General features: G+C 39.1%; 1 pseudogene across 1 annotated transcript; it reads right to left on the bottom strand.

Annotated features, from left to right (window-relative positions):
• Window positions 1–11364: 11364 nt before the first annotated feature.
• Window positions 11365–12614, bottom strand: LOC306659941 (large ribosomal subunit protein uL3-like; annotated as a pseudogene). Its single transcript has one exon. The product of its transcript is annotated as a large ribosomal subunit protein uL3-like (transcript).
• Between the last annotated feature and the right edge of the window lie 13855 nt (window positions 12615–26469).

Below are 26469 nucleotides of genomic sequence, written 5' to 3'. Positions count from 1 at the left end.
TCCAAACTTTAAAGGACACAATTGTCCTAGGGACTATCCAGTCAAGTCCTCTCATATTTTAAATGCAAAATTAAGTGCCCAGAGGCAGGAAAAAGCATGTATCATCCCTCAGGAAACGAGTGGTAAGAGCAAAATGAGAACTCAGTGGTATGTGCTTTTTATTTGCAGTTCCTTCCATGATCTGGGGCTGCTTTCCTTTTAGTGTAGCAGAAATACTATCGCTGAGCACATCAGCAGCCAACTGGAGCAAGTCCTGTTGGCTGCTGATATGCTCAGCGATAGTATTTCTGCTTCCCTCAGCTCCCAACGGTTTTTCATAGAAGATGAAAACCTCTTTTCCTGGGAGGACTAAGAAGGCGGTGTCCTTGGTTATGTCAATCGTGATTTATAACATGGACAAATGGTTAGCAGAATTATGCAACCTAGTTCTTAATGTGAAAACTTCTAGACCAAATCTCATTATAAATTTGGCATTTGGTTCAGAGTGATGGTTTCCTGGAAAGAAAACAAACAACTCACAACTGAAAGATTCCCAGAATCAAAAGACCCAAAGGACATGTATTCCAAACAACATTTTTAAAATTAGTCTATCATATCACCAAGTAATCACTCATCCAGTTGAATAAGGTCTAGAAATGTTGGCAGTCAAAGCAAGGTACAGTTTTACATAGAGAAAATTAGTAAGAACAATCCTATATCAAAGATAACTCAAGCCCATATGAATGTAATGAAATCATCACTTCCATACACTGCCTGCAACATAATTAATTCTTATGAACTTTCAAGAAAACACTGTAAGATACATAATAAGTGATGCTTCTTGACCTAGTAAATATATTTCTTCTAATGACCATATATAACGAAAAAATGCTATACCCACAAAAAATAGCAACTACATGACTGAAATGAGTTATGTTTCTGACAGTAGGATAATGGCTACACCTATCAATATGCAGTAGACACAAGTAAATAACACCCAGTAATTCTAAACTATGTCAGAAATGTGTAAGCAGCATGGAGTTTTCTTGCAATATAATGGTAATTTAAAAGAGAAGGATACTGCATCATCCAAGTGTTAGTTACAATCAATAGTACACACTCTGGCTGATTCTTGAATAGAAGGAATGTATTTAAACAATGTAAGTCAATGGAGATACAAAAATAACTCTTAAAGTTACACAGCCCAGAAAGTGACAGACCTAGTCCAAGGAAAATACCATGCATGCTATGGTGGCTGGGTGCAAACCACGCACTGGCTTTGCTGGCAGTATCAGAGCTGGGTCAACACAAGCCCAGAATCACCCCTGCTGCGCCTCAGAAAATTAAATGGACATCCTGCTGCGAGTCATTTTACTCAATCCCTGCAACATCAAGTCATCAGTTTCTGATTGTTCCTGGGCAACATCTTAGATTTCAAAGGATGCTGTGAAAACAAGGATGTCACATTTTCAACTACCTAGTGGAAGTTGACCCTGCTTGGTAAGGAATTCTCCAAAGACAAGGGTTGGATGTCATATATTCAGAAATTGTTACAGATACCTACCAGAGACACAAAATAACATTGTCCTGTGGCTACAACTGATAAAACTATTGTTATTAGAGAAAGATTGAAAGGAAATAAAAATAATACTCAAAATTAGAATTGGGGTCATTATTTTTTTCTATTTACCAGTGTTGGATGTTCTCCTATAAGTCATTAAAATAAATATGATCGGTCATTCCCCCTACTGTTCAAACACATGCTTTCTCTTAGATACCCACACTTGGAGTAGGCATATCAATGTAAGGCATTAATAAACACTGAACGAGGGATGCACAAAGAGAAAACAGGAAGGAAGGAGGAAATGGGAACATGAATGAAGCTAAGAATATGTGAGTGACTACTCGATATAGTTCACCAAAAATCTACCACAAGCTTAGAGATACTTTCTTACTCCCCATCATCCATTTCTCCTTGACCATCATCAACACTGTTATCATTATCATGACCTTCATCAACATGATCATCATCACTATGATCACTATGATTACTATGATCATTCTCATGTATTTCTTAAAGAATCTGACACAATCAGGCCTGTTCATCCATCTCTATGGTGATTTCATCTGGATTAATAACAAATATAATCTATAAATCAGGGCAAATATTTCCAGACTCAAGGTCAAAGTAATACTAGTCAGAACCTAAAAATATACAAAGAAAATACTCAGTTATTTCACTGAAATGATCATAGTTTGGAAAGCAGGAAGAGTGGTAAGCAGACATGTAAGTCAATTAAACAAGAAAATAGATAAGGAAATTTTAAAATTTGAGAAAATAAGAAGGTAGGCAGGCAAGATGAAGTTTCCCCAAGTCACTAATTCCCATCTCTAGTTTCTCAAATTCACAAATAATAAAAATTTTGATCTCAAAGGAAAAAGAGTGGAACATGTTTACCCTTTGATCCAGTGGGATTTTGGAACCTGAACTCAAACTATCTACAATAGGAGACAGAGAGGATTACATCAGTCTGCATTGTCCATCAATGGAAAACATTTTTTTAAAGCATAGCCTTACCACACAGTACATCTTGATTGCTCATCCCTTTAATCCATAATTACCCATCACTGTGTGATACCCTTGATTCCACATAGTAATTCCCTTACCTTCAAGGAAATCTGCTATTCAGCTCCTAGGAGTCTTCTTGCCAGACAAACTGCCCAGCTGTTTGGGAACAAAGCTCAGCAGCAGGGAGAAAAAAGGGCAGACATCAGTCAATTCAACTGATGTGTTCCTCACTGGTCCTGGGCAACCTCAATTTTGCTATTAACATCCTATTTGAAATGTTCCCAGGAAGATCAATGTTTAACCCAGCAGTAATTGCTCTTGTGTAAATGAATAATAACTCAATTTTTTTACCTATATGCATACATTATATGCCATCAGGATATTTGTTTTTGTTGCTGTTATTTTTATAAGCACAGGCCCACCTCAGATGCTATAAACATTTCCCTAGAAGTCAGGAGAAAGAAAAAATAATCATCAAATGTAGAATAATTTTTTCTATGATCAGTAAAAATGTATGTTCGGATGCTACACAAAATATTTAGAGAACCTTTCTGCCCTGAGGCATGAAAAATCTGAAATGTCAGTTTGGAAAAAGACAAGTTAAGATGGAACATGCCAGAAGTCAAATAATTTAAAACAAGTAGCAGTTAGAATGTACAAGTGCTATGCTAGGCAAAATCAAGCCCATGCACCCAGAGGTCCCCATCCTGGTTCCCAGATCTTGTGCATATGATACCTTACATGGCAAAGAGACTTCTCAAATGTCACTAAGTTAGGACCTTGAGAAGGCGATATTACCCTGGAATAGCAGGAGGGCTGAACATAGTCTCCAGGGTTCTGAAGAAAGGGATAGAGAAGGGTCAAAGTTGGAGAGATGCAAAGATGAGCAGAGGCTGGTAGGGAGAGAAAATACTGTGCTCTGGCTTTGGAGATAGAGGAATGAACCACCTGCAGGAAGTCTCTAGAAGATGGAAAGGTAAAGAGTTGCTTCCTCCAGAAGGAACACAGTCCTACTAATACCCTGACTTTAGTCCCTGGAAATAGTTTTCAGATTTCTGACCTCCAGAACTGTCAGATGTTAGCATTGTTTTAAATCTCTGAATGTGTTAATTTGTTACAGCAGCAATAGGAAACTAATACCTCTGCCTACTAGTGACTAATCACAAGGACATACTGTTTATCTACCAGAGAAGTCTGGAAATAGTCAGTTCCCCCATCAGGGCAATGGGGGAACACAATGCCCACATTGAATGGCTACCCAATATCTTCAGAAAATTGAGTTTTTTGTGTTTTTTCTATTTGCCATCTTCAAAATATTGGTTTTCACGTACAACCCTGTCCTCTAACCAACATGACACCTGACATGGCCCCCAACACCTTCAAGGATAAAGAAGTCTTCCTAAACATTAAAAATATCAACAATTATCACAAAAACAAATCTATGAACCCCCTACCCCCCAAAAAATGGCTGGTCCTGAAATCAAAATTAAATTAAGAATTTTCCCTACATTTTTTTTTCCATCAGTCAACTTCTTCTCCTCAACAACCTCACTCCTTTCCCCTGACAGGTATCCTTTCTTCTTTTAAGGTCCAACACTGGGTCATGGAGCCACCTCTACCTGCAAGGGAAATTAGGAAAGTGAGCATCAGCAAAGCTCATTAAAGTCTGCATTGCACCTTTACCACCCAAATTCAAGCATGGTGTGTTAGCAAGAAAGAACGCAGCAAAGACTGTGGAGGTATAGGTAACTTACTGCCACCACCTGATCATCTTGGGTCAGTCCCTCAGTGACACCAAGCAGCAACAATTACATGGGGCCATGGCCCCCATGAGAGTCTCCCTTTCAAAAGGTAAAGATCACATTCCCACCTAACTTGTTAATTTGAAACCTATAACATAAAACTATGTCACTTAAATCAGCTTTTCCCAAAGAGGTTCCTTGGAAGACTGGTTCTCAGAAGAGGTCTGGGGTAAAAGATTTCTGTTGTTTAGGAAAAATGGAAAAAAAGAATTTCTCAGTGAATAAGAGCAAAAGTGTTGAAAGTCCCTAAGAAAATATTTAAAATCAAGATTTCCTAAATAAATTATAATTATTATATATTGTCTTTATAACACTAATATCCTATCAAGTATACTTTCAGAAAATTTGATAAATGCTTTTTCATCTCTCTCTTCCCATGGGAAGCAGACAAGAAAGTGGTCACAGGCGATCCGAAGGCACCACGGATAGCCCAGCTCACTACTAACTATATTGCACATAAAAACAGTTTGTGTTTATTCTTCCCTCTCAATCAGACCAAGCAAGGTATAAATTGGGCTTTAATGAATAAACAATTCTACATTTTGTCAGCTAGTAGAGCTCTGATAGAAACCAATGAGTTTAACCAAGCAGAGGCAAAACTGAAAATTAAGCAGCTGCATCTTGAATGGTAATGGGGAAATGTTTGGTATGATTCAGAGCAATTATGAAAAGTGGACAGAGCCAGTTTGAGTTCTGTGTATTTCAATGGATGATTTTCATTTTAGTGACTAAGTGGATCTCTTGCCAGTTCTCAGATCTGCAAATAGCTTTGAAGAAGAGAAAAGTCATAGAGTTAGAAGGGCCCTGAGATTGCATCCTGTCATCCTACCTCCCTCTCTAGACGCTTGCCAACCCCCTCTCAGGACTTCTTACAATCCTCCTTCCCCAGAGCTCAACCCCTAGACACAACAGGATCCAGAAACCAGGAAAGGCCGCCATACTTTTCTGCAGCTCAGAACTACCCAGGCTAGACCTCACGAGTTATCCACCAATACAGAGAAAAGTGTGAATTTGAATCTTCTAACTGCACTTCTCAAAGATGTTCCTCACTGCCATTATTGAATGTATAAGGAGAGACGGAAAAACACAACAGAATCACCAGCAGACAGTGAGGCTGAGGCAGGAGGATTGCAAGTTCAAGGCCAGCAACTTAGCAAGCCCCTAAGCAACTTAGCAGGATTCTGCCTACAAATTAAAAAAAAAAAAAAGAAAAGAAAAAAATATATATAGGTTTTAAGAGCTACAAATGAGGCTCTATGATTAAGCTCACCTGGATACAATCCCCAATACCAAAAAAAAAAAGAAAAAAATTCCAGGACTTACCACTCAATTAACTAGCCTTCTCAAATGCCAGAATACCAACCAATCAAATTCATCTATACAGTGACCACAAAACGTAGATACCAGCTATGAAGTGGTAGAACAAGGATTTGAACATGGCTCTGACTGCCTGAATCCAAACTTCTTTTTTAGCCTTCACTGATTCTAAAAAGAATAACTTTAAGGCTCACTCTCATAAGACATGAATTGAAGAATTGGGATTTTTTTTCTTCTTTTTTTTTTTTTTTTTTTTATTCACAGGAATCTTGAGCTGAGACTCAGAGCTATTGGTTAAGCACTGGCAACAGAAATCAGATGCATTATAACACAAGCCCTCTTTCTTCAGATTTACAGCACAGAGGTATTTGTATGATCAGAAAAGGGTCACCAGAAAAGAGATGGGAGTAGATATTACAGTTGGGATAAGAGGTAACTTTCCCAGCAAGGAGAAGTCCAGCAATGAGATCTTTTGCTGGAAAACACATCAGGCAAAAGGATTCTCGTATTTAACATCCTAGAAAACTATTCTTTAAAGGAAGAGATAATTTTTTTCTAGAAAGCAGCAGATAATAGGAATACCCTCCCCAAGAGCAAGCCAAGATCCTTTTTTGCACAGGTTGCCAAAGACACTCAGAAAGTATCCTGAGCTCAGAGCACATTTTAAATCACACTACAGAAGCCATCTTCCCATCCCCACACTTTCTTGGGATCCTGTATCTCTGTATAGCTGGAAGGAGAATTTAAGCATCTGCCTCAAAAATGCCTTCAGGGATGTGACTCTGCCACAGCTATCTAATTTAGCTGTCTCCTGGGGCACCGAGCTAGCATAGTATTCTGTGCACTGTATCTAATTCCTTCTCATCTCTCCAGCACCGCTCATTTCATCTCCACAACCCTTTAAACTATAATGCACCTACAAATTAAATTTTATAATTTACCTCGGGTCACTTTTAATGACAATCTAACGGATCAAACCTAGCTTCTAAATTGAAGATGGTTTGTGGAGTCTCAATTTCACAATTACACTGTCGCTTTCTTTGATCATTTCAAATTGCATGAACTGTAAAAGCATAGTTCAAAGGTCCTCTTCAACACCACAAAGCCTCCTTCACTCCCCTGGACCCCCATCATTATTTTTTATTCTTGTTCTATATCATTCATAATCTGCCTCATTTTAAAGTTACTTATTTTATTATTATTATTGTCGTTATTGTTGTTGTTGTTATTATTATTATTATTATTATTATTTAGAGGTACTAATTTTCCTTCCCTCCCCTGGATCCCTGTAGCATTTTAAAAAATCCTTATTCTACATCATTTATAATCTACCTCAGATTTTAGTATATTTATTAGTCATTTATAATCTACCTCAGATTTTATTTATATCAGATCTCCACTACCAAATTGCCATTCCCTTAGAAACACTTTGATTTGTATGCTTTTTCTAACCTTCCCTGTGTCTAGACCAGAATCTTATCCACTAAAGTCTTAAAACTTCATACACTTTGGTCTTCAAACTAATTCAATCCATTCTTATTATATAAAAATGAGTTAAAATCTTAATTATTTGGTAATCTTAAAGGTAACTAAATGCCACCTAAACAATCCAAAATCAGAGAGGCACTATTATATTGATATTAAAGTGCAAACATGAAGACCATACAGTTAAGTAACTTACTAATCATGGAAACATAAATAAATATAAACAGTCTACATCTTAATTTCTTAAAACCTGTAGAATGGAGGTATTTCTGGAACTTCATAGTGATTTTGTCAGATGATAATGGGATGATTTCTTTTAAGGGCTCAGTATAGTAAATTTTCTATTATTCTTTCTTATTCTCTCCCCCTCCCTCATCTCAAAAATATAATTTTCTTTTGACTCTTGCCTTGGCATTTCTCAGTAGTTTAATCTTCAACACTAGGGGAACCAGGACCCAATCCTGATTTTCAAGACCAGAATCAAACCCATACATCTAACCATTCATCCATCCTTCCTTCTTATAACCAGCCATGCCTTCAACTACTTGTTTATCTATTTGTACAACATCCACCCACCCACCTACCCAATTATCAAAAAAAAAAAAAAAAAAAAAAAAAAAAAATCAATTAACTAGCATTAAGTGAAAAAATCCAAGGTGTTAAGTTCTATACTGGATGATGGGATTCCAGAATTTAATAAGATTCAGTTCTGATTCTCACTTAAGATAGTTGATCGGCTACGACAAATGCTAATAGCATAGAAGTTTTGACACGTGCCAGACTTTGGACTAGGACGTTTATCAGGGACCTTGGTTCAGCGTGGTTTGTGTCCTTATAAGATCAGGCAGCGCCCTTGGTTCAGCATTCCTTGTGTCCTTACCAGGAGAGCAGCACAAGCTTTGATTGCATGTGACTTGCTTCATTATTTAGATATCTTCCCTCCTGTTTAGTAGATGATTACGGTGAAACATTTTAATTGCTTTACCTCTCATTTTGGGTAGGCTCTGTAAGCATTTCTTGGTGGTTCCCATAAGAGTCCCATTTAACATGAGAAAGAGGCGCCACTTTGATGTGAATCTAGAGCAACATGACTTCAGTAGAGTGCAGATGCAGCAGCTGCACCTCTCTGACTCCTCCTCCCCCTCATTTACAGCAGCCCGGTTGGAAGAAGCTGAGGAGGAGGATCGCCACGTGCATCCAGCAACTCTGCTGCATCCCATGCTTCCCGCGGCCACTGTCCAGAGAGAGTGGTTCCACTGGAGACGCCCAGCCCTGACCGACAGCACCGACGACAGCCTGTGCTGTGTGGACGCTGACTTGGTGCGGTGGGAGTGAGGTGTGCCCAGGCTCAGGCGTCTCCAAACGGATTCCCGCAGCCGCACATCCGCCAGAAGACTCCTCTGCGCACCTGCGGAACACAGAAACTGTGCCCTGGGACACTTCCCCCTGCCCTGCTCTTTGTCCTCTCTCCCATGCTTTGGGAGAAATTTATTCTGAATTTTTTATAAGTTGTATAAAATTAATCTTTGAAAGACTATTATATACTATTATATACTATACTATTATTATAAAAAATAATTTTTTTTTTTTTTTTTTTTTTTTTTTTTAAATTTGTTTGTATTTTGCAGAGGCCTCAGGACAAGGTCCGGAGCACAGCAGCCATCCGCTCCAAGGCCTGGACCACTGTGTCTCCCTCTGCTGTTCACTGTGTATACTAGCTCACCTTGAGCCAGGGTACGTGAGAACTCACTTGCCTTAAGCCAACGTTAGAAGGGGTCTTGTTCCCTTTGGCATAGTACCGATGGAGATCCTCCCCTTGAGCCAGTGCAGACTTGACTCCCTTTGAGCTAATAGCCTGTGGTCAGAAGCAATTCTTTTCCTGTTCTTCAGGCCCCTCCTATATTGCAAGTAGCAAGGAACCAAGGCTTGAAACAACTGTGAGATTCTGGCCAGGGTGACCCATCAAGGACCCATCAGTGAATCTCAAAGGTTTCTCCCCTGACTTTCTCTCCCAACAGCTCCCATACACTATCTTGGGTTTATTTTTTGATCAAGCTGTGCTGTGCAAACAGTCCAGTGACATACGCCTCTGTATGAGCTAAACTGCACTCTCCTGTGCTCACTCCTCCCAAGCACTCCCTGCCCTGCCCATTAGACTCTAGCCAATCAGACTCTAGCCATTGAGAGAAGGACATTTCACATGGAGTGGTTAATAAGGGAATGTGTAGTTTCCCTTGTTCACATATTAAGACCTTCCAGGTCTGTCGGACTTCTCTCCATTGTTGTTTCTGTGCTTCATTAAAAAAAATCCATACCACCACACACCTCAATTCTCACCCAAGTCATGAAGTTGTGCTACACTGGTGCATCATTTACTGGGATCTTGCAAACCAGTAGCCTTTGCTTTGCGGAGATGAGGAAATCCGGAGCCATGAAAGTAACTCATATGTTGAGGCGAAAGATGTAAACGTACACATCTACTTCTTTGTAACCCCAGTCCCATGGCACCGCTTGGTTCAGTAACACCCCTCCCTCTCAGTGGTATAGGGTTGAGGAAGGAATTAATTGTAATGAGTGATTGCTTTTTTCCACTGATACAATACTTTTCATAAACTTCAGGCTACAGATCTATGTTTCTATTGAACAAGAGATACCTGCATGCACGTGTATATCACACATTTTCTACAACAGCTCAGATGTGAAACCAGTCCACAGTCCAGTATTCGTCAACAGATGAATGATAAAAATATGCCATATGTGTGCAACAGAGTATTATTCAGTCATGGAGAAGATACTGTCATTTGCATCAAAGGAGGCAACTGGAGGACATTATGTTAAATGAAATAAGCCAGACACAGATAGACAACTACTACATGTTCTAATATCTGGAATACAAATAGCAAACAAAAATCCGCCTGAAAGTGGAATAGAGACTATGAGGGACTGGGAAGTGTGCTGGGGAAATGGAAGAGGGTAGAGAGAGATGATAGATACAGGTTGTATGCATTTATGAAAGTATCACTGTGAATCCCATTAATACATACAATTAATATGTTAAATTTTTTATTATTTAAAAAATTGAAACAAGAGATCAGTCCTTCCCTGGAGAAAATGAAGGACAAGTCTTGGTTTATAGCTATTAAAAGATACTCATACCATTTCAGGGAAGTTTCATTTGCTCATCAGAAACTGAACTGCCTGTAAGGAGATCTTTAGTCTAAGATACCCATGCACGGCACAGATGAGCACTAACATCACACACATGCATACACACATGCCTACTAAACCTTACTTTGGAAATGGGATGTATTTACAGGCTGACATGTTCAGCTCCCAAAAAGTAAAATGGAAAGGAGTCAACTTTTATAGTGCAGTGGGATCTGTATATGAGAAATGTAATTTAAATACTATTATACCTTGAGCAAATTATCTCTCCACTTTAAGTCTCAGTTTCTAATTTAGAAAACAGAAGATGAAAGTCTCTTCCCATGCAGTAGTTGTATAAATTCAATTCAATGTGATAATGCATATAAAAACACTTGGCCCAGTGACTTGTACACAGTAGGCACTCAGAGAATATTTTATAAAGTATGCAAATTTCTAGAACTCATGCTTGCAAACATACAACTGGCACATGGTTCTCCAGTCAATGGGATTTTCCAAATAGAGCAACGATAGTGAGGAAACATGTAACATTGATATTTCCTCTCCTCTGACTTCCAGGGTCCAAATCACTACAAATAGAGCTTTTGATTAAGTGACCAGTGAACAAGTTTGACGTTGAAGACTTTCTATCTGCATTTCTCAGCCTTTCCTTTTCCCCCTAAGTTTTCTTTTTGGAATTCATGCAAAGTAAGCCTCCTTTTCCTACTTCCTCGCAGTGACATTGCCACTCTCTTAAAATGTACCTAGCAAGTGCTGTAACTACCAGTCATTCATCCTGCATGTAAGCAGAAGAGTCAGCAGCATCAGCACAACAGAGAACTTAGAAATTCAAACTTACAGGCCCTGACCCAGATCTACTGATTCAGCAACTGTTGGAATGGGGCTCAGACCTCCCCATAATTCTGATGCTTGCTCAAGTTGAGATCTACAACTACAGAAAAATAGCAATCTGATTAAACTGATTTACCTGGAAGGGTTAACATTTAGATTATTTACTCTTTAAAGGAGGAGCCTCAAACTAAGGTCCTGGGCTTCCACTTCTTTTTTTCACTGAGAAAGTTTTTATTTGCTGCAGCCAGCTCCTCATGATCCAGACATCAAGCACCTTCTTCCTTGGCAATGCGGTCTTTCTTAAGTGGTCCCATGAAGGCTTTCTTCTCCTTCATAGCCCAGAAACAGCCATAGCCAAACTTAGAGGTAGTGTCAATGAACTTAAGGTCAATCTTCTCCAGAGCATGCCGTTTGGTCTGTATCAGCAAGGGCTTGCCGAGGGTGATCACCCACTTCTTGGTCCCCACCACACAACCTTTCCGCATGATGAAGTCATTGGTCACTTCACCATAGTAGACAAAACCACCCAGAGGGTTGATGCTCTTGTCAGACAGGTCATAATCAGTGGAAGCATTATTCTTTTTGAGTTTGCCATCCTTGATGAGGTAGCCCTGACCAATCTTGTAGATCTTCTTGTTGATCTCAGTGCAGTGATGGTAGCCTTTCTGTCCAGCCCAAGCCACAGAGAAGGCCACATAGGCAGGATCCCAGGCTCCAATACAGGCAAACTTGCATGGCCTTCTGTGGGTCCCGTGGGGCAGCTTCTTGGTATGCCAGCGACTGGTGACCCCTTTGTAGCCTTTTCCCTTGGTCACACAAATGACGTCAATCATCTCGTCCTGCCCAAACATCTGGTTCACAGGGCCCTGCTGCTCCAGCCTCTCCTTGGCCCAGTCCAGTTTCTCAGCCATGGTGCCTCCATTCACCTGGATCTCCATCAGGTGGGCTTTCTCCTGGAGCAGAGGAAGCAGCCGCATCTGGGTATGGGTGATAATGCAAATGACCTAGCAGTATTTCTTTATGCTATTGAAGTCTTTCTCCAGCTGCTTCTTGCCTGTGTCATCCTGCCAATTCTTGCAGTATTTGGTGAAGGCCTTCTTAGATTTATGCCAGTTCTTATAGAATCACCTTTTGCACTCATCACTGATGAGCTCGGCAAAGATGACCTTGAAGGTTCAGAGGCCTTGGGGGGTTTCCACATAACCCACAATGCCTACAACCACCATGGGTGGTGTCTACACTATGGTCACAGCCTCCACAACCTCCTCCTTGTTCACCTTGGATCCTGGCCTATCAACTTCCCGCAGAATGTGGGTCATGCCAACCTTGTAGCCCAGAAAGCTGTGAGAAGGACAGGCTTAGAAGGGTCATCCTTAGGGAAACTCCTCAGCTTCCCACGATGCCTGCTGCTGCACTTCTGAGACAAGAAGCCCATGTCTGGGAGCAGAGAACTTCCTGTGAGACATGGTGCCCCAAATCCGACCTGTCCCTGATTTCCACTTCTGACTAAACTGTTGTTGTTTCTTTACAGAGAATCCGTGGGAGATAACTTCTCCACTCAAGAGTATGGACGTTACCAGAGCAGTCAGAAGGAGATATGTCTACACTGGCCCCGAACGGTAGTTTTCAGCCAGCCTCAGAGGAGTGATAAAAAGATTAAACTGTTAGGCTAACTACAGGATAGTAAAATACAAAAACCCAATCTGGGTCCACCCAGGAAAATGGCTTGAATGTAAGTATAAACTAGTAAAACCTTCATGACTTTGGTCATGGCTTAGTTTGCTCAAGCTGTGATTATAGCAAGTGAATTGGTTTCCCTCACTTTTGTTGGTTTGAAACCAAAGATCGGAGAGGGGAGGGAAGAGGAAGTAAGTGGCCCAACAAAAATTAAGTTACATAAAGTAGCCTACCACAGCTTCTGTGGAATCATAAGGGACATTACTCAAATGGTCATTACAGTATTGGAAGTCCAAACCTAATTCATGCATCTTTGTTTCAATTACATTTGATATTTTTATCATGGTCTCAATTGCTGAAATTTGCCAAGATATAGAGATGTTGTATCCAAAGAAATGTGGTTGGAAATCAAGAATAATAAAAATGATATGCTCTAAGTACCCATTCAGGGTGCAATTGATTAGGCATCATTTCATCCAGGAAACCCAAAGTGGTCAATTAAGAAGAACTGGGTCACTTAACCACGAGGAAATAAAAGATGCTGTGGGAAGAGAACTAACCTTGACCCAAGTTTGGCAGTTGAAGCATTTCATGACCTTGAAAAACTCTCTGGAAACGAATGCTGCTAGGTTTACACATATGCTGTTCCTTCTGCAAAGAATGCACTTCTCCCTCACCCACTGGGTCCACTTGGTAGGTTTACTTGGTAAACTTTCTTTCTTCAAGTGGAAACTCAAATGCTAGCTCAGTAGATATTCACTGGCCTCTTCAAGCAGAGCTGACAGGAAAGTCTTCTAAAGAATTCTGAAGACCATTTATTAGTATCAGGCGTGTAAAGAGCATAGGGTAGTAGGCTTCACTTACCATAAAGTATCATAGTTATTTGGCTACCAGCCTTACTGATGAATAAAATGACCACAAAAGAAGAGTTTTAAGTTGGACTTAGTGAGAAGAATAGGGAAAATTATGTCTACTCCATCTTCTCAGAAGCACAAGTCCTCCTAAGAACACTTCACAAAAAAAGAACTACAAGGTTAGAGAAAAGTATAAGATATGACTTCTGTCCTCCTAAGTGTATTTGTATGGTTGACTAGTTTGGGACCACACTTTAACGTACGTTCAGTAGGTTGGAAAGCCCAGTCCTGTGACTACAGAATGGCACTGTGCAATATACAGGGGCCACGAGTCATAAGCAGCTATTGCATTTGAAATTAAGTTGATTAAGTGAAATAAAATTAAAAGTCTATTCCCTCACTTATTCTAGCCACATTTAAGTTTCTCAATGGCCACATATGACTAGTGACCACCATCTTGGAGAGCACAGATAGTCAATACTACCAATATCGCAGAAAATGCTATAGAGTGCTTATTTAGAACCACTAGTTATTTAGAACCATAAAGAAACTCAAAAGTAACAGTGAAGAAAGGACCTTTGAGAATTGCGATGGTCAGTCCTTGTCCCCTTGGAGACCCTTGACTATTGACTATGCTTTGAGTTGGAGAAGAGAGACAATCTAGCAGGGAGAACCATAGGGAAAGTACTCTATCACTGAACTCAGGTCAAATGAGTTCCATCAGGAGGTTCAAGTCTCTCTTTGGATAAGATATTATTGTATAGATATTTAAATTATTATTACAATGATAATGGCTGACAAAATATTTATAAATACGTATCAGAAGTTTGAATTCTCTTCTGTTCCCTACATTCCCACACAAAGGCAACCTACTATTTGATAATTAGCTCACCATTAGCACTCTCCCTTCTTGTTTCTCCAATTTCTGAACAGGTGTGTCAAAAGACTATTGGTCATAATCTTGGAGAGAGAGAACAAAGACATTACTTAGAAATTTGATAATTATTGAAATGTTGAGCTTGGCTATCTTCAAAACCCAAAGAAGCAAAAAATAGTAGGTTTACACAATTTATATAATTTACTTTACATAATAATCCTTACAGTAATCCTATAAAGTATTATATAGCCCTGCTACAGATGCTTAATATTAGGTATAGAATGATAAGTTTATTTAATAATGTATTCAACTGATAATGAAATTTATTCAAAACATAAAAATAAGACAGAAGGATAACTTTGTCCTTTCAATGCTGAAGTATTATCTAACAAGTCTACTCTACTGTTATTTAATTCTCTACTAACTATATTTTTCTTCAATTTGATATTTACTTTTTTTTTTTTTTTTTTTTGCAGTGCTGGGGATTGAACCCAGGGCCTTGTGCTTGCAAGGCAAGAACTTTACCAACTGAGCTATATCCCCAGCCCGATATTTACTATTGATTAAGGCTCAGACACTAAATTACAAACTTATAGATGTTTGGTAGCAATGAAAATTATTTGGGGCCAATAGAAAAGATAATTTCAAAAGTAAAAGATTTATTGTTCTGAAGGAAACTAGCCAGCTTTGTGCTTTGTCTGCAAACCTATTTCATCATGCCTTTCCAAAATTAATCTCTGTTCTACAAATTCTCTAACTAGTTTTACCACCCTGTTTGTTTTTGCATGAAGTTAAATCATCACTTACACAAGGTGTTTCTATATGTTTGCATGACAGTTATGTTTTTAACTTTATGAAAATTAGGCTGTGATCATACAATTATTTCAATAGATGCAGAGAAAGCATTTGATAAAATAGAGAATCTCTTCAAGTTCAAAACACTAGGAAAAATAGGGATAGTAGGAACACACCTCAACATTGAAAAGGCTATCTATGCTAAGCCCACAGCCAACATCATTCTTAATGGAGAAAAACCGAATGCATTCCCCCTAAAAACTGGAGCAAGGCATGGAGCCCTCTTTCACCACTTCTATTCAGCATAGTACTTGAAATACTAGCCACAGCAATTAGACAGATGAAAGAAATTAAAGAGATACAAATAGGAAAAGAAGAACTCCTCTAGCTATCACTACTCATAAACGAATTAGGTAAAATAGCAGGATATAAAATCAACATGCATAAATCTAATGCATTTCTATTCATAAGTGATGAATCCTCTGAAAGAGAAATTAGGAAAACTACCCCATTCACAATAGCCTCAAAAAATAAATAAATAAAATACGTGGGAATCAATCTAACAAAAGAGGTGAAAGACCTCTACAATGAAAACTACAGAACACTAAAGAAAGAAATTAAAGAAAACCTTAAAAGATGGAAAGATCTCCCATGTTCTTGGATAGGCAGAATAAATATTGTTAAAATGTCCGTACTTTCAAAGGCACTATACAGATTTAAAACAATTCCAATTAAAATCCCAATGACATTCCTCATAGAAATAGAGAAAGCAATCATGAAATTCATTTGGAAGAATAAGAGAAAAAGAATAGCCAAAGCAATCCTTAGCAGGAAGAGCAAAGCAGGAGGTAGCACAATACCAGACCTTACACTATATTATAGAGCCATAGTAACAAAAATGGCATGGGATTGTCACCAAAATAGACAGACAGACCAATGGTACAAAATAGAAGACACAGAGAGGAACCCATATAAATACAGTTACCTCATACTAGACAAAGGTGCCAAAAACATACAATGGAGAAAAGATAACCTCTTCAACAAATGGTACTGACGAAAGTGGAAATCCATATGCAATAAAGTGAAATTAAACCCTTATCTCTCACCCTGTACAAAACTCAATGCAAAATGGATCAAGGAACTAGGAATTAGACCTAAGACCCTCCACCAAATAGAATAAAATGTAGGCCTGAATCTTCATCATGTTGGCTTAGGACCAGACTTCCTTAAGAAGACCCCCAGAGTGTAAGAAATAAAAGTAAGAATCAACAAATGGCATGAATTTGAACTAAAAAGCTTTTTCTCAGAAAAGGAAACAATCAATAATGTGAAAAGAAAGCCTACAGAGTGGGAGAAAATCTTTTCCATACACACTTCAGACAGAGCACAAATCTCCAAAATCTATAAAAAACTTTAAAAAAATTTACACCAAAAATACAAAGAACCTAATCAATAAATGGGCTAAGGAACTGGGCAGACACTTCACAGAAGATATACAGGTGATCAACAAATATATGAAAAAGTGTTCATCATCTCTAGTAATTAGAAAAATGCAAATTAAAACCACCCTAATATTTCATCTCATTCCACTTAGAATGACTATTATCAAGAACAAAAGCAATAATAACTGTTGGCATGGATTTGGGGAAAAAGGCACTCTCATACTTTGCTGGTGGAATTGCAATTTGGTACAGCCACTCTGGAAAGCAGTATGGAGATTCCTCAGAAAACTTGGAATGGAACCACCTTTTGACCCAGTTATCCCACTCCTCCCTTTATACCCAAAGTATTTAAAATCAGCATACTATAGTAAAGCAGCCACATAAATGTTTATAGCTGCTTAATTCACAATAGCTGGATTGTGGAACCAACCTAGATGCCCTTCAATTGATGAATGGATAAAGAAACTGTGGAATGAAATACTACTCAGCCATAAAGAAGAATAAAATTATGGCATTTGCTGGTAAATGGATGAAGTTGGAGAATATCATGCTAAGTGAAATAAGCCAATCTCAAAAATCTAAAGGCCGAATGTATTCTCTGATAAGTGGATGATGATACGTAACTGGAGGCAGGTGGGGGGGCAGGGGTGTAAGAGAAGAACAGGAACTTTGGAGTGCATAGAGGGAAATGGGGTGGGTGGGGTGGGGGAAGGAAAGATAGTGAACTGAGACAGACATTATTACTATGTACATGTATGATTACACAAATGGTATGAATCTACATTGTATATAACCATAGAAATAAAAAGTTGTACCCCATTTGTGTACAGTGAATCAAAATGCAGTCTGTGAAAATAGAAAGAAAAAATAAAATTATGCTCTGACACAGTTGACACATGGTAAAACCAAGATTTGATCCTTGATGGTTCTGACATAAACACACGTTCTACTTCACTATTCCATGAATCCTATTATTTTGTTGGTTTATTTACTAATTCATGTTATGTTAAGACTAATTTAATAGATTTCATGTGGCAGCCATTGTGGCATTGAGTCAGACCTAACTATCCTTTAAAGAAGTCTACAATCATATGACACAATGCCAACTTTTATTCATAAAACTTTTGTCAAAAAAAAAAAATAAATGACTGAAAACTGTATGATCACAGAAACAATTCTCAAGCATACATGAATCTTACAGATCCTCTCACTCCACCCTTATATTTAAGTTAAGGAAGTTATCTAGGGAGTACTTGTTTGCTCAAGGACACATAACAAACTGGAAGAACAAAGACCAAGGTTACCAAATTTCATGTCCTACCCTATTACTGCTATCTCATGCTACTTCCAATCAAAGAGATACAGAATCTACCAAACAAAAGGAGCAATTTTTCCATATTTTAATTGGTGCATTATAATCATACATACTAGTGGGAGCCACTGTTATATATTTACACATTCACACCATATATAATTTGGCCAATATCTTTGCGTGGTATTTCTCCTCTCCCTTCCCACCTCCCTCCCCCAGGGTTTCTTTCCTCTACTCTACTTTTTCCATTGGATTTTCTCTACCTTCCATATATGAGAAAAAACATACATCCCTTGACTTTCTGAGTTTGGCTTATTTTGTTTGACATAATGTTCTCAAGTTCCATCCATTTTCCTGCAAGTGATATAATTCCATTCTTCTTCATGACTGAATAAATTCCATTCATACACAATGAGTTCCATTGTGTATCTATGTCACATTTTCTTTATCCATTCATCCACTGATGAACATCTAGGCTGGTCCCATAGTTGGGCTATTTTCAATTATGCTACTATTAATATGGTTATGCATATATTGCTAGAGTATGATAACTTTAATTCCTTAAGATAGATACTAAGGAGGGATATACCTGGTATAGTAGATCATATGGTGACTCCATTTCTAGTATTTTAAGGAATCTCCATACTTATTTCCATCATGGTTGTACTATTTTACAGTCTCACCAATAGTTAAAAGTTTCTTTTTCTCCACATCTTCTCCAGTGTTTATCATTGTTTGTATTTTTGATGACTACCATTGTAACTGGTAAACTCAGTGTAGTTTTAATTTGCATTTCCCAGTTGATAAAGATGTTGAACATTTTCTCATATATTGGTTGGCTTTTATATTTCTTCTTTAAGAAGTACTGGTTTAGTTCATTTGCCCATTTCTTGTTGGGTTGTTTTTAGTTTTTTATTGTTGTTTTGAGTTCTTTATATATCCTGAATATTAATCCTCTGTCAAAAGAGTAGTTAGCAAAGATTTTCTCCCATTCTATAGGTTTTTCTCTTCACATTCTTAATGGTTTTCTTTGCTGTGCAGAAGCTTTTTAATTTGATGTCATTCTAATTATTAATTCTTGATACTATTTCCTGAGCTTTAGGGGTCCCACTGAGAAAGTCATTGTTTGTGCCTACATGTTGGAGTGTTGATCCTATGTTTTCTTCTAGATGGTGCATAATTTCTGCTCTAATTTTGAGGGGTTTAATCCAGTTCATGTTCACTTTCGTGTAGGCTGAGAAACAGTGATACAGTCTTTTCCTTCTACATCAGGATAACCACTTTTCCCAGCACCATTTGTTATAAAGGATACGTTTTCTCCAAAGTATACTTTTGGTGCCTTTGTCAAGGACCGGATGACTATAGATGTGTGGGTTTTTCGGTCTCTTCTATTTCATTGGTCTATATGTCTGTTTTTATATAAGTACCATGTCGTTTTTCTTACATACCTCAATAGTGTATTTGAAATCTGGTATTGTGATGCCATCAGCATTACTCCTCTTGCTCAGAATTGCTTTGGCTATTCTGGGTCTTTGTTCTTCAAATGAATTTAGGACTGTTTGTTTTTCTAGTTCTGTGAAGAATGTCATTGGTATTGTGATGGAGATTACATTAAATATATATATTGCTTTTGGTAATAAGGCCATTGACAATATTAATTCTGCCTATCCATGAACATGGGAGGTCTTTCCATCTTCTAGCCTCTTCAATCTCCTTCTTCAATGTTCATCGCATAAATCTTTCACCTCTTTGGTTAGATTTTTCCCTAAGTTGTTCGTTCATTTGTTTTTGTGGTATGGCGAATGGCATTATTTTCCTGATTTCTTTTACAGTGAATTCATTATTGTTGTATAGAAAAGTTATTGATTTTTGTATCCTATTTTGCTAAACTGTTTTATTAGCTCTATCAATCTATTTGTGGAGCTTTTTGGATCTTCTAAGTATAGGATCATATCATCTGCAATGATAATTTGACTTCCTCCTTTCCTACCCTTATCTCTCTTATTTCATTCTCTGTCCTATTTCCCTGACTAGAATTTCTAGTACTATATTGAATAGGAGTGGTAAAAATGAACATACTTGTCATGGGCCAGATTTAAGTGAAATGCTTTTGGTTATTCTCCCATTCACTATGGTGTTGCCTTTGGGTTTGTCATATACAGCCTTTATGATATTGAGGTAGATTCCTTCTGTCCCTAGTTTCTTCAGTGTTTTTTATCATGAATGGGTGCTGAGTTTTGTTGGAGGCATTCTCTGCATCTATTGAGATGACTATGTGATTTTTGTCTTTAATTTTATTTATATGGTGAATTACACATTGATTTACATGTTAAACATGAATGAAGTTTTAAATCACAGGAGGACAGATAGAATGAGGTGGCATTTCTGTCTTCTCTTATTTGTGCCTGGAAAGGAGAATGGAGATGTAATGAGTCAACCAAAAGGCAGCCAGAGCCTGGAGTTTAGAGGAGGTGAGGAAAACGGGACAAACACCATTGACATTGGACCCTGGATGGACAGCTCACTTTGATATTCATCTTAATCATGAAGCATGCTGTGAATTATGGGGCAGATCGTGAGTCTCAATTTTCTCCACTAAAAAGCAGAGAAGTGAGTACCTGTCTGATGAACTTCATGTGAGTGTTAAGTGAAAAAAATGTGTTGCTATAAATATCACAGTACTAAACAACAAAAAGAGTTCCTATTATGATAATTATTTTATTTAATTACTAACACTCCCGCTACTAGAGGAGTTTTAGCCTTGCTGTGCCAACTCTATCTCCTGAATACTTTGAGAGAAACCAAAGGTGTTACCTGGTGATCAATGCTCCTCTGGCTTCCAGCTTCCCAGATATGTTGGTCTGTCCATAAAGGGTACTGATTTCTAGAAAGGCAGCCCTTTCCTCAGGGAAATGTAGCAGTAGGGAAGTCACAGACAGACAATGGCAGATGCATATTTTTATTTATTTATTTTTTTTCTGAGTCGGAGCATTGTTAACAGGGACCTATACTCAGAGAGAATGGTCTGGCAAGAACCAATACATGGTTAAAGAGAGATCTTTCATTAATTCCAGGACAAGGATGCTACAAAAAATATCTTTGGTCAGTGACAAGAGATTCATGCTGTCAGGCAATATGGGAAGTGAACATGGTAGTTCACTTTGTAGGGTCCTCAGTGAAGGCAATATTAAGTTCTATACAAGACAACTTTTTCTTCTGACCTATATACACAACACACAGAATTTATTTTTGGTTCACTAATTTACTTTATTTCTTCTCATCCTCGTAGTTGAAATTTTGAGCATTGACAGTTCTTTGAAGTGGTTGAGGGACATTATCAGCTCCAAAAGACAGAAGGTTCTCTCTTAAAACAAAGTGAGGGTGCACACGGCTTGATCTTGTTGCTAATCCTCAAAGACTAAGTTGTTTTCCTTACAAGCTGCTTCTCTAAGCCCAGGAAACACTGTAATGTCCTGGTTTGATGGGATAAGTTTCTATGTCAGGAGGTTAGGGGAAGTGGGCTTTGTAAAGACAGGAGCCGGAACAGATCTGATTATTATGGATCAGGTGAAAGAGTAATTTGTTTGATCCACAGGTATAAAGTCCAGAGGAATTCGTGTTTGTTTACCTGAGAAAAAATACAGCACATAGAAAAGTAGCTGTGAGACTGATCAGAACGTCAAGTGTGGTCATTTGGCCAGGTGTATATAGAGGATGGGGGTGGGGGGTGTTAGCATACAAAGCTCATCATATCTATACATTCCTAGACTGAGAACGCAAAATAAGCTTGAGATCTGAGTGGCAGAATGAGAAGACTATAGGACTTGGGATACAGACGCTTCTCTGACTCTGACATCTGCTAGTTTTGTTACTGAGCAAATAATCTCCCCCACCCCACTCCCATCAGCCCTAGGACCTCATTTATAGAATGTACTTGGTAGTAACCAATGAAAGGTCCTCTTAAGAGATACTTATAAAAAAAAGATTTACAAAGTAAATCCATGCAGAAAATACTGTTGTTTTATGGAATCCATGTAGGTGTCCATTAAAGTTTGAGGAGAATCAAGGGATATGTTTGATAATGTCATCATCAAAACAGCAACAGCTTCTCAGAGCTCTAGAATGCTAGTAGTAAAGACATGGGTGTGCCCCCAAGTATGGATATTTACATTCCACACACTTTCCGTCAAAAGATTTCTACACTGCAGGTGTGCACGTGCGTGTGTGCGCAAACGTGTGTGTGGGTGTGTGTGTGTGTGTGTGTGTGTGTAGAGCCGCACTGTTTACTCACTGCGGAAAAGTTATCAAAATACTTTAAGAACTGACAACTAGCCAGATAATTTTTTCATGAAGTGTTAGAAGGATTTTTCCTTCTGAATCAGGAGCAAGTCCACAAGAACTGACCAAATTAAGGAAAACAAAAAACAATAATAATGAAAAAGGAGGGGGAATTAGAACAAAGATAAACGGAATAGAGGAAGGGTTGAGGGGGAGGAGGAGAGAGGATGAGGGAGGGGGATGAGATAGGGAACAGTGCAATCAATCCGACCTGTTTTATATATATAGATATATATACATACACACACATATGTAAATCTCACAGTGAATCTCACCATTACCTATATCTACAAGACACTAATTTAAAAAAAAAAACTATAATAGCAGAAAGATCAGTAGAGTAGAAGGAAAGGAACAAGGGGAGGGCGGAGGGGAGGTAAAGAGGAAGCACTAGGGACTGAATGAGAGCAAATTATACTCCATGCTTTTATAACCATGTCAAAATGAATCCTAATGTTATACATACTAAAAATAACTAATTAAATTAAAACACTGGAGGTCCCTAAATATCCACATTTTACCCATGAGCCCAGGCTGCTTCTTGAAAACGCACCCCTCATATCTCCTGCTTGATCTGGTTCCTGATGAATTTGGCCACAGGAAAGCAGCAAATATTGCTGACTGTGATACAGCTGATTTCAGCAGGAGGGACCAAATTTAGCCTAAAGAAAAACTGAGCTGAGAACAATCCTGTAGGATAATTTTTCTTCATTCCTATATGCTCAAGCCTGGGCCTTCCTGGCAGCACCTCCTCAGGACTTTGTCCAGTGAGTTTAAACAACTCCAGTGATTGGCCTTTATTATTTCTCCTGAGAACTCACCCCACTGTTTAAAGGAGCTGCCTCTTAGGAAGCTCTTCTCAACACACTGGCTCCATGTACAATTCTTCACACATTTTCTTGTACGTGATTTCACCTCCCATCTGTGGTAGAGCACTTACCTAGCAAGGCAGAAGCCCTAGGTTCAAACCCCAGAAACACAAAAGAAAAATTAAAAAAAAAAAAAAAAAAAAAAAAACATACAGTTTCCTCTCATTTCCACAAAGAATGAAATACAAGTGTAGAAAGGGAGGGAGAGGAAGAAGAGGCTGGGGGTAGGTGGGATGGTGAACGAGGTGTTACAGGCTGATAGAAGGAGAAAGGAAGCAGAGAGTGAAAAACACACCAAAGAGAGGACCAGTTGTCAGGGGGAGGGCAGGGAGCCGGGAGAACAAAACACCCAAAGAAAGTGCTAGCGTGGGAGGGTGGTCTCAGGATCTCTCAGGATGGGTTTAAGGAGGTAGCAGCTGCCCAGCATCAACAGTAAATTCCCTTCTTAATTCCTACCTCTCTCTGAGCCTTAAGACACTGGTCTCCAGGATCTCTATGGGTTTGGCCAATTCTATAGTTCCTAACTTCAAAAGGATATTCAGTCCATTTAAGAATCCATCCATAGTGCTCCATGTTCACCTGCATAACAAAATCTTAAGCACCAGGCCTGAGGATAAGCGTGGGTGGGGGTGAGAAAGGTAGCTTCACTTTCTCCCCATGTGTGACACAGCTGTTGCTTCTCCAACAGAGGGTCACCAGCCCCCGTACTCCAAGTCCATACCCCTGCATCGATCCATTATTGAACTTGGGGTCTTCAGGGGGGTGAATGTCTGGTGGAATTAACAACAGACTAGAGAAGCGGCTGGCAGAGGCTCAGAGTCTCCAGAGCCAGACTCTTTCCCCAAGACCTGCCAGGGTGGTTCACCCAGATGAATGCCATATCGATAAAGTGATCTCTTACAGTTCTGCTGTAAAAAAGAAAAAGAAACATCCAAAATTAGCATCAGTGTTCACACTGATGTTTCTTCATGTTAGTCAAAAGTGTGTCTATTTTAACCAGAACCAAGCTCTGCTTCTCTTAGTATGTATTCAATGCCATGGTTTCCAGACCCCCACAACATCTCTCGTTGACTCTTCCTAGTTCACCCCATACTCCCTGAAATGTCCTACTTCTCCAGACAAAATCCCAAATCTTCAACACCATTGGCAAGACTCAGCCTCCTCTGGTCCCTTGTGTCTGTGCAGCCTGCAGCCTTATCTCTGGCTGTCTTTCCTTCACGTGTCCACCCGGCCATCATCAGCCATCTAAAACGTGGCACCACCTCTGTGCCTCAGTGGGGTCTACATGCTGTAGTTCCCTTGACTTTTACTGCAGCCTCTGATACACGCCTCTGTCCCTAATTAAGCCCCATTTCCTTTCAGTGATATGACTCAATCTGTAAACTGCACAAGGACAGAGACCTCATCTACTTGTTCACGGCTGTATCCAAGGACTTATGAGCACTTTGTGCACCCTGGAAACTTACCCCATTCTGCAGAAAAAAATAACCATGTAAGTGACAGCCAACGTTCAGAAATAGGCAGGGTATGACCCCTCTGGGAACAGCCAGAGAGTGACCCCAGGAGGCAGAGACCTCTGTGGTTGTTCCAAGTGATTAGAACAGTAACAACTACTGTTTTAAACTGAGTAAAAGAAGCTTTTTCCACCAGGAAACTAGTTTGTTTCCAGTTTAAGTCATCAAAGAAACTCTCCAAAGCACTTTCAAGAACCTTCTGGTAGGTCCCTGGGTTTATAAACATGTAATCAGAAACACACACTCCTCCACATGGCTAAAACATCCTGACAAATCAATTACAAATCTCTTGGGTGTCTTATCCACTTTTCTATTATATTTTCTTAACTTCATAGACCATATTATTTTTTCTAATTTGAATTGTTAATTCACTGAGAAAAGAACACATCTTTGTTTCTTCCCGGGTGACAAATCAGTGCACGGTTAAATAACGCTTGCCATGATACATAGGGATAACAGCCATAGCATATGTCTTGGGAAAATTAAGACACTCTTAAAGTATCTTTTTTCCTTGGAAAGTAGAACACAAACTGTGATATTTAAATCCAAGTTCAACGTGGATAAGAAGAGTGAAGAGACTCAGTGGTGTTACCAGAAAAACCTAAATCCTCAATATCCAGAAGCTGCACCATCCAAAGGGATCTGGTACCTAGAAACCAGACAGTTGCCAGAATCACTGAAACACAGGAATAAGCTAGTAATTGTTAGAGAGGGGAGACTGTTCTAGAGGCCTTGTTACAAAATAGTATCATGAAAACTTAGAGGAAGAGAGTGAAAGTGTTCACTGAGAGGAAGAGATGAGGCCTGGAAAATGTGTAAGCAGGACTATGATATCAGCATTGTGTAGTGCTACGTCTGAGTTGGTGAAGAGCTTCACATGCAGCCTTGGCTATCACAGGGGAGTCCAGGAGGTGGCATGGAAGCAGTAGCATATGTTCCCAACCTTCTGTACATCCTTTCTGTAAGTTCAGTTGCAGATGATCCTAGAATGGTTCAAACTAATCTGCTATGCCAAGATCCATGGGCCTGAGACAAGGTTATCAAGAAGGCAGAGAAAGCCAGGACCTTCCATTCTAAGTAAAGTTCTCCACCCCACCCCAGGGCTTCTTCAAACCCCAACTCCTCAGGCTCTCACTGCTTGTACCATCCACCCACCATTGAGATCTTGATTTTTGTAGTGACCAGTATCCCTAATGTGGCACTACCTCGTCTCTCCTGGTAGATCCACAAGACTCTGGTCCATCCTTTACCAGGGTCTTGGCCACCTCTGTACATGTCATGGATATGGTTGTTACTCAAGACTTAATTATGAAGTGGTTTTTTAATCTCATCCAAGTCACACATGTAGAAATCATGATGCCCATCCTACTAATCTCTTCTGATGTTGTTTGGACCTAATAATGACCTCCCAAATGAACAGCTCTATATTTGGTACCTTATGGCAGATGCCTTCTGGTCAAAAAAATCAAAGAGGTCTTCCTTTAGCATGATTCTTTTGGAAAAAAACTACAGTGGTGGAATTCTCTTTCCTTTTTCTGTCCTCTGGCTTGAACGCTGGATATTTGCAATAGAGGTGGCCCAGTTTGCTCTGCCATGTACTTTAATTAGTCTTGTTTCTGAATCATGTCAATGGCATCCTGGTG

The sequence above is a fragment of the Sciurus vulgaris genome (assembly GCF_902686455.1).
Source record: "Sciurus vulgaris genome assembly, chromosome: 4".
NCBI lineage: Eukaryota > Metazoa > Chordata > Mammalia > Rodentia > Sciuridae > Sciurus > Sciurus vulgaris.
This window is presented reverse-complemented; position numbering and strand designations above follow the sequence as displayed.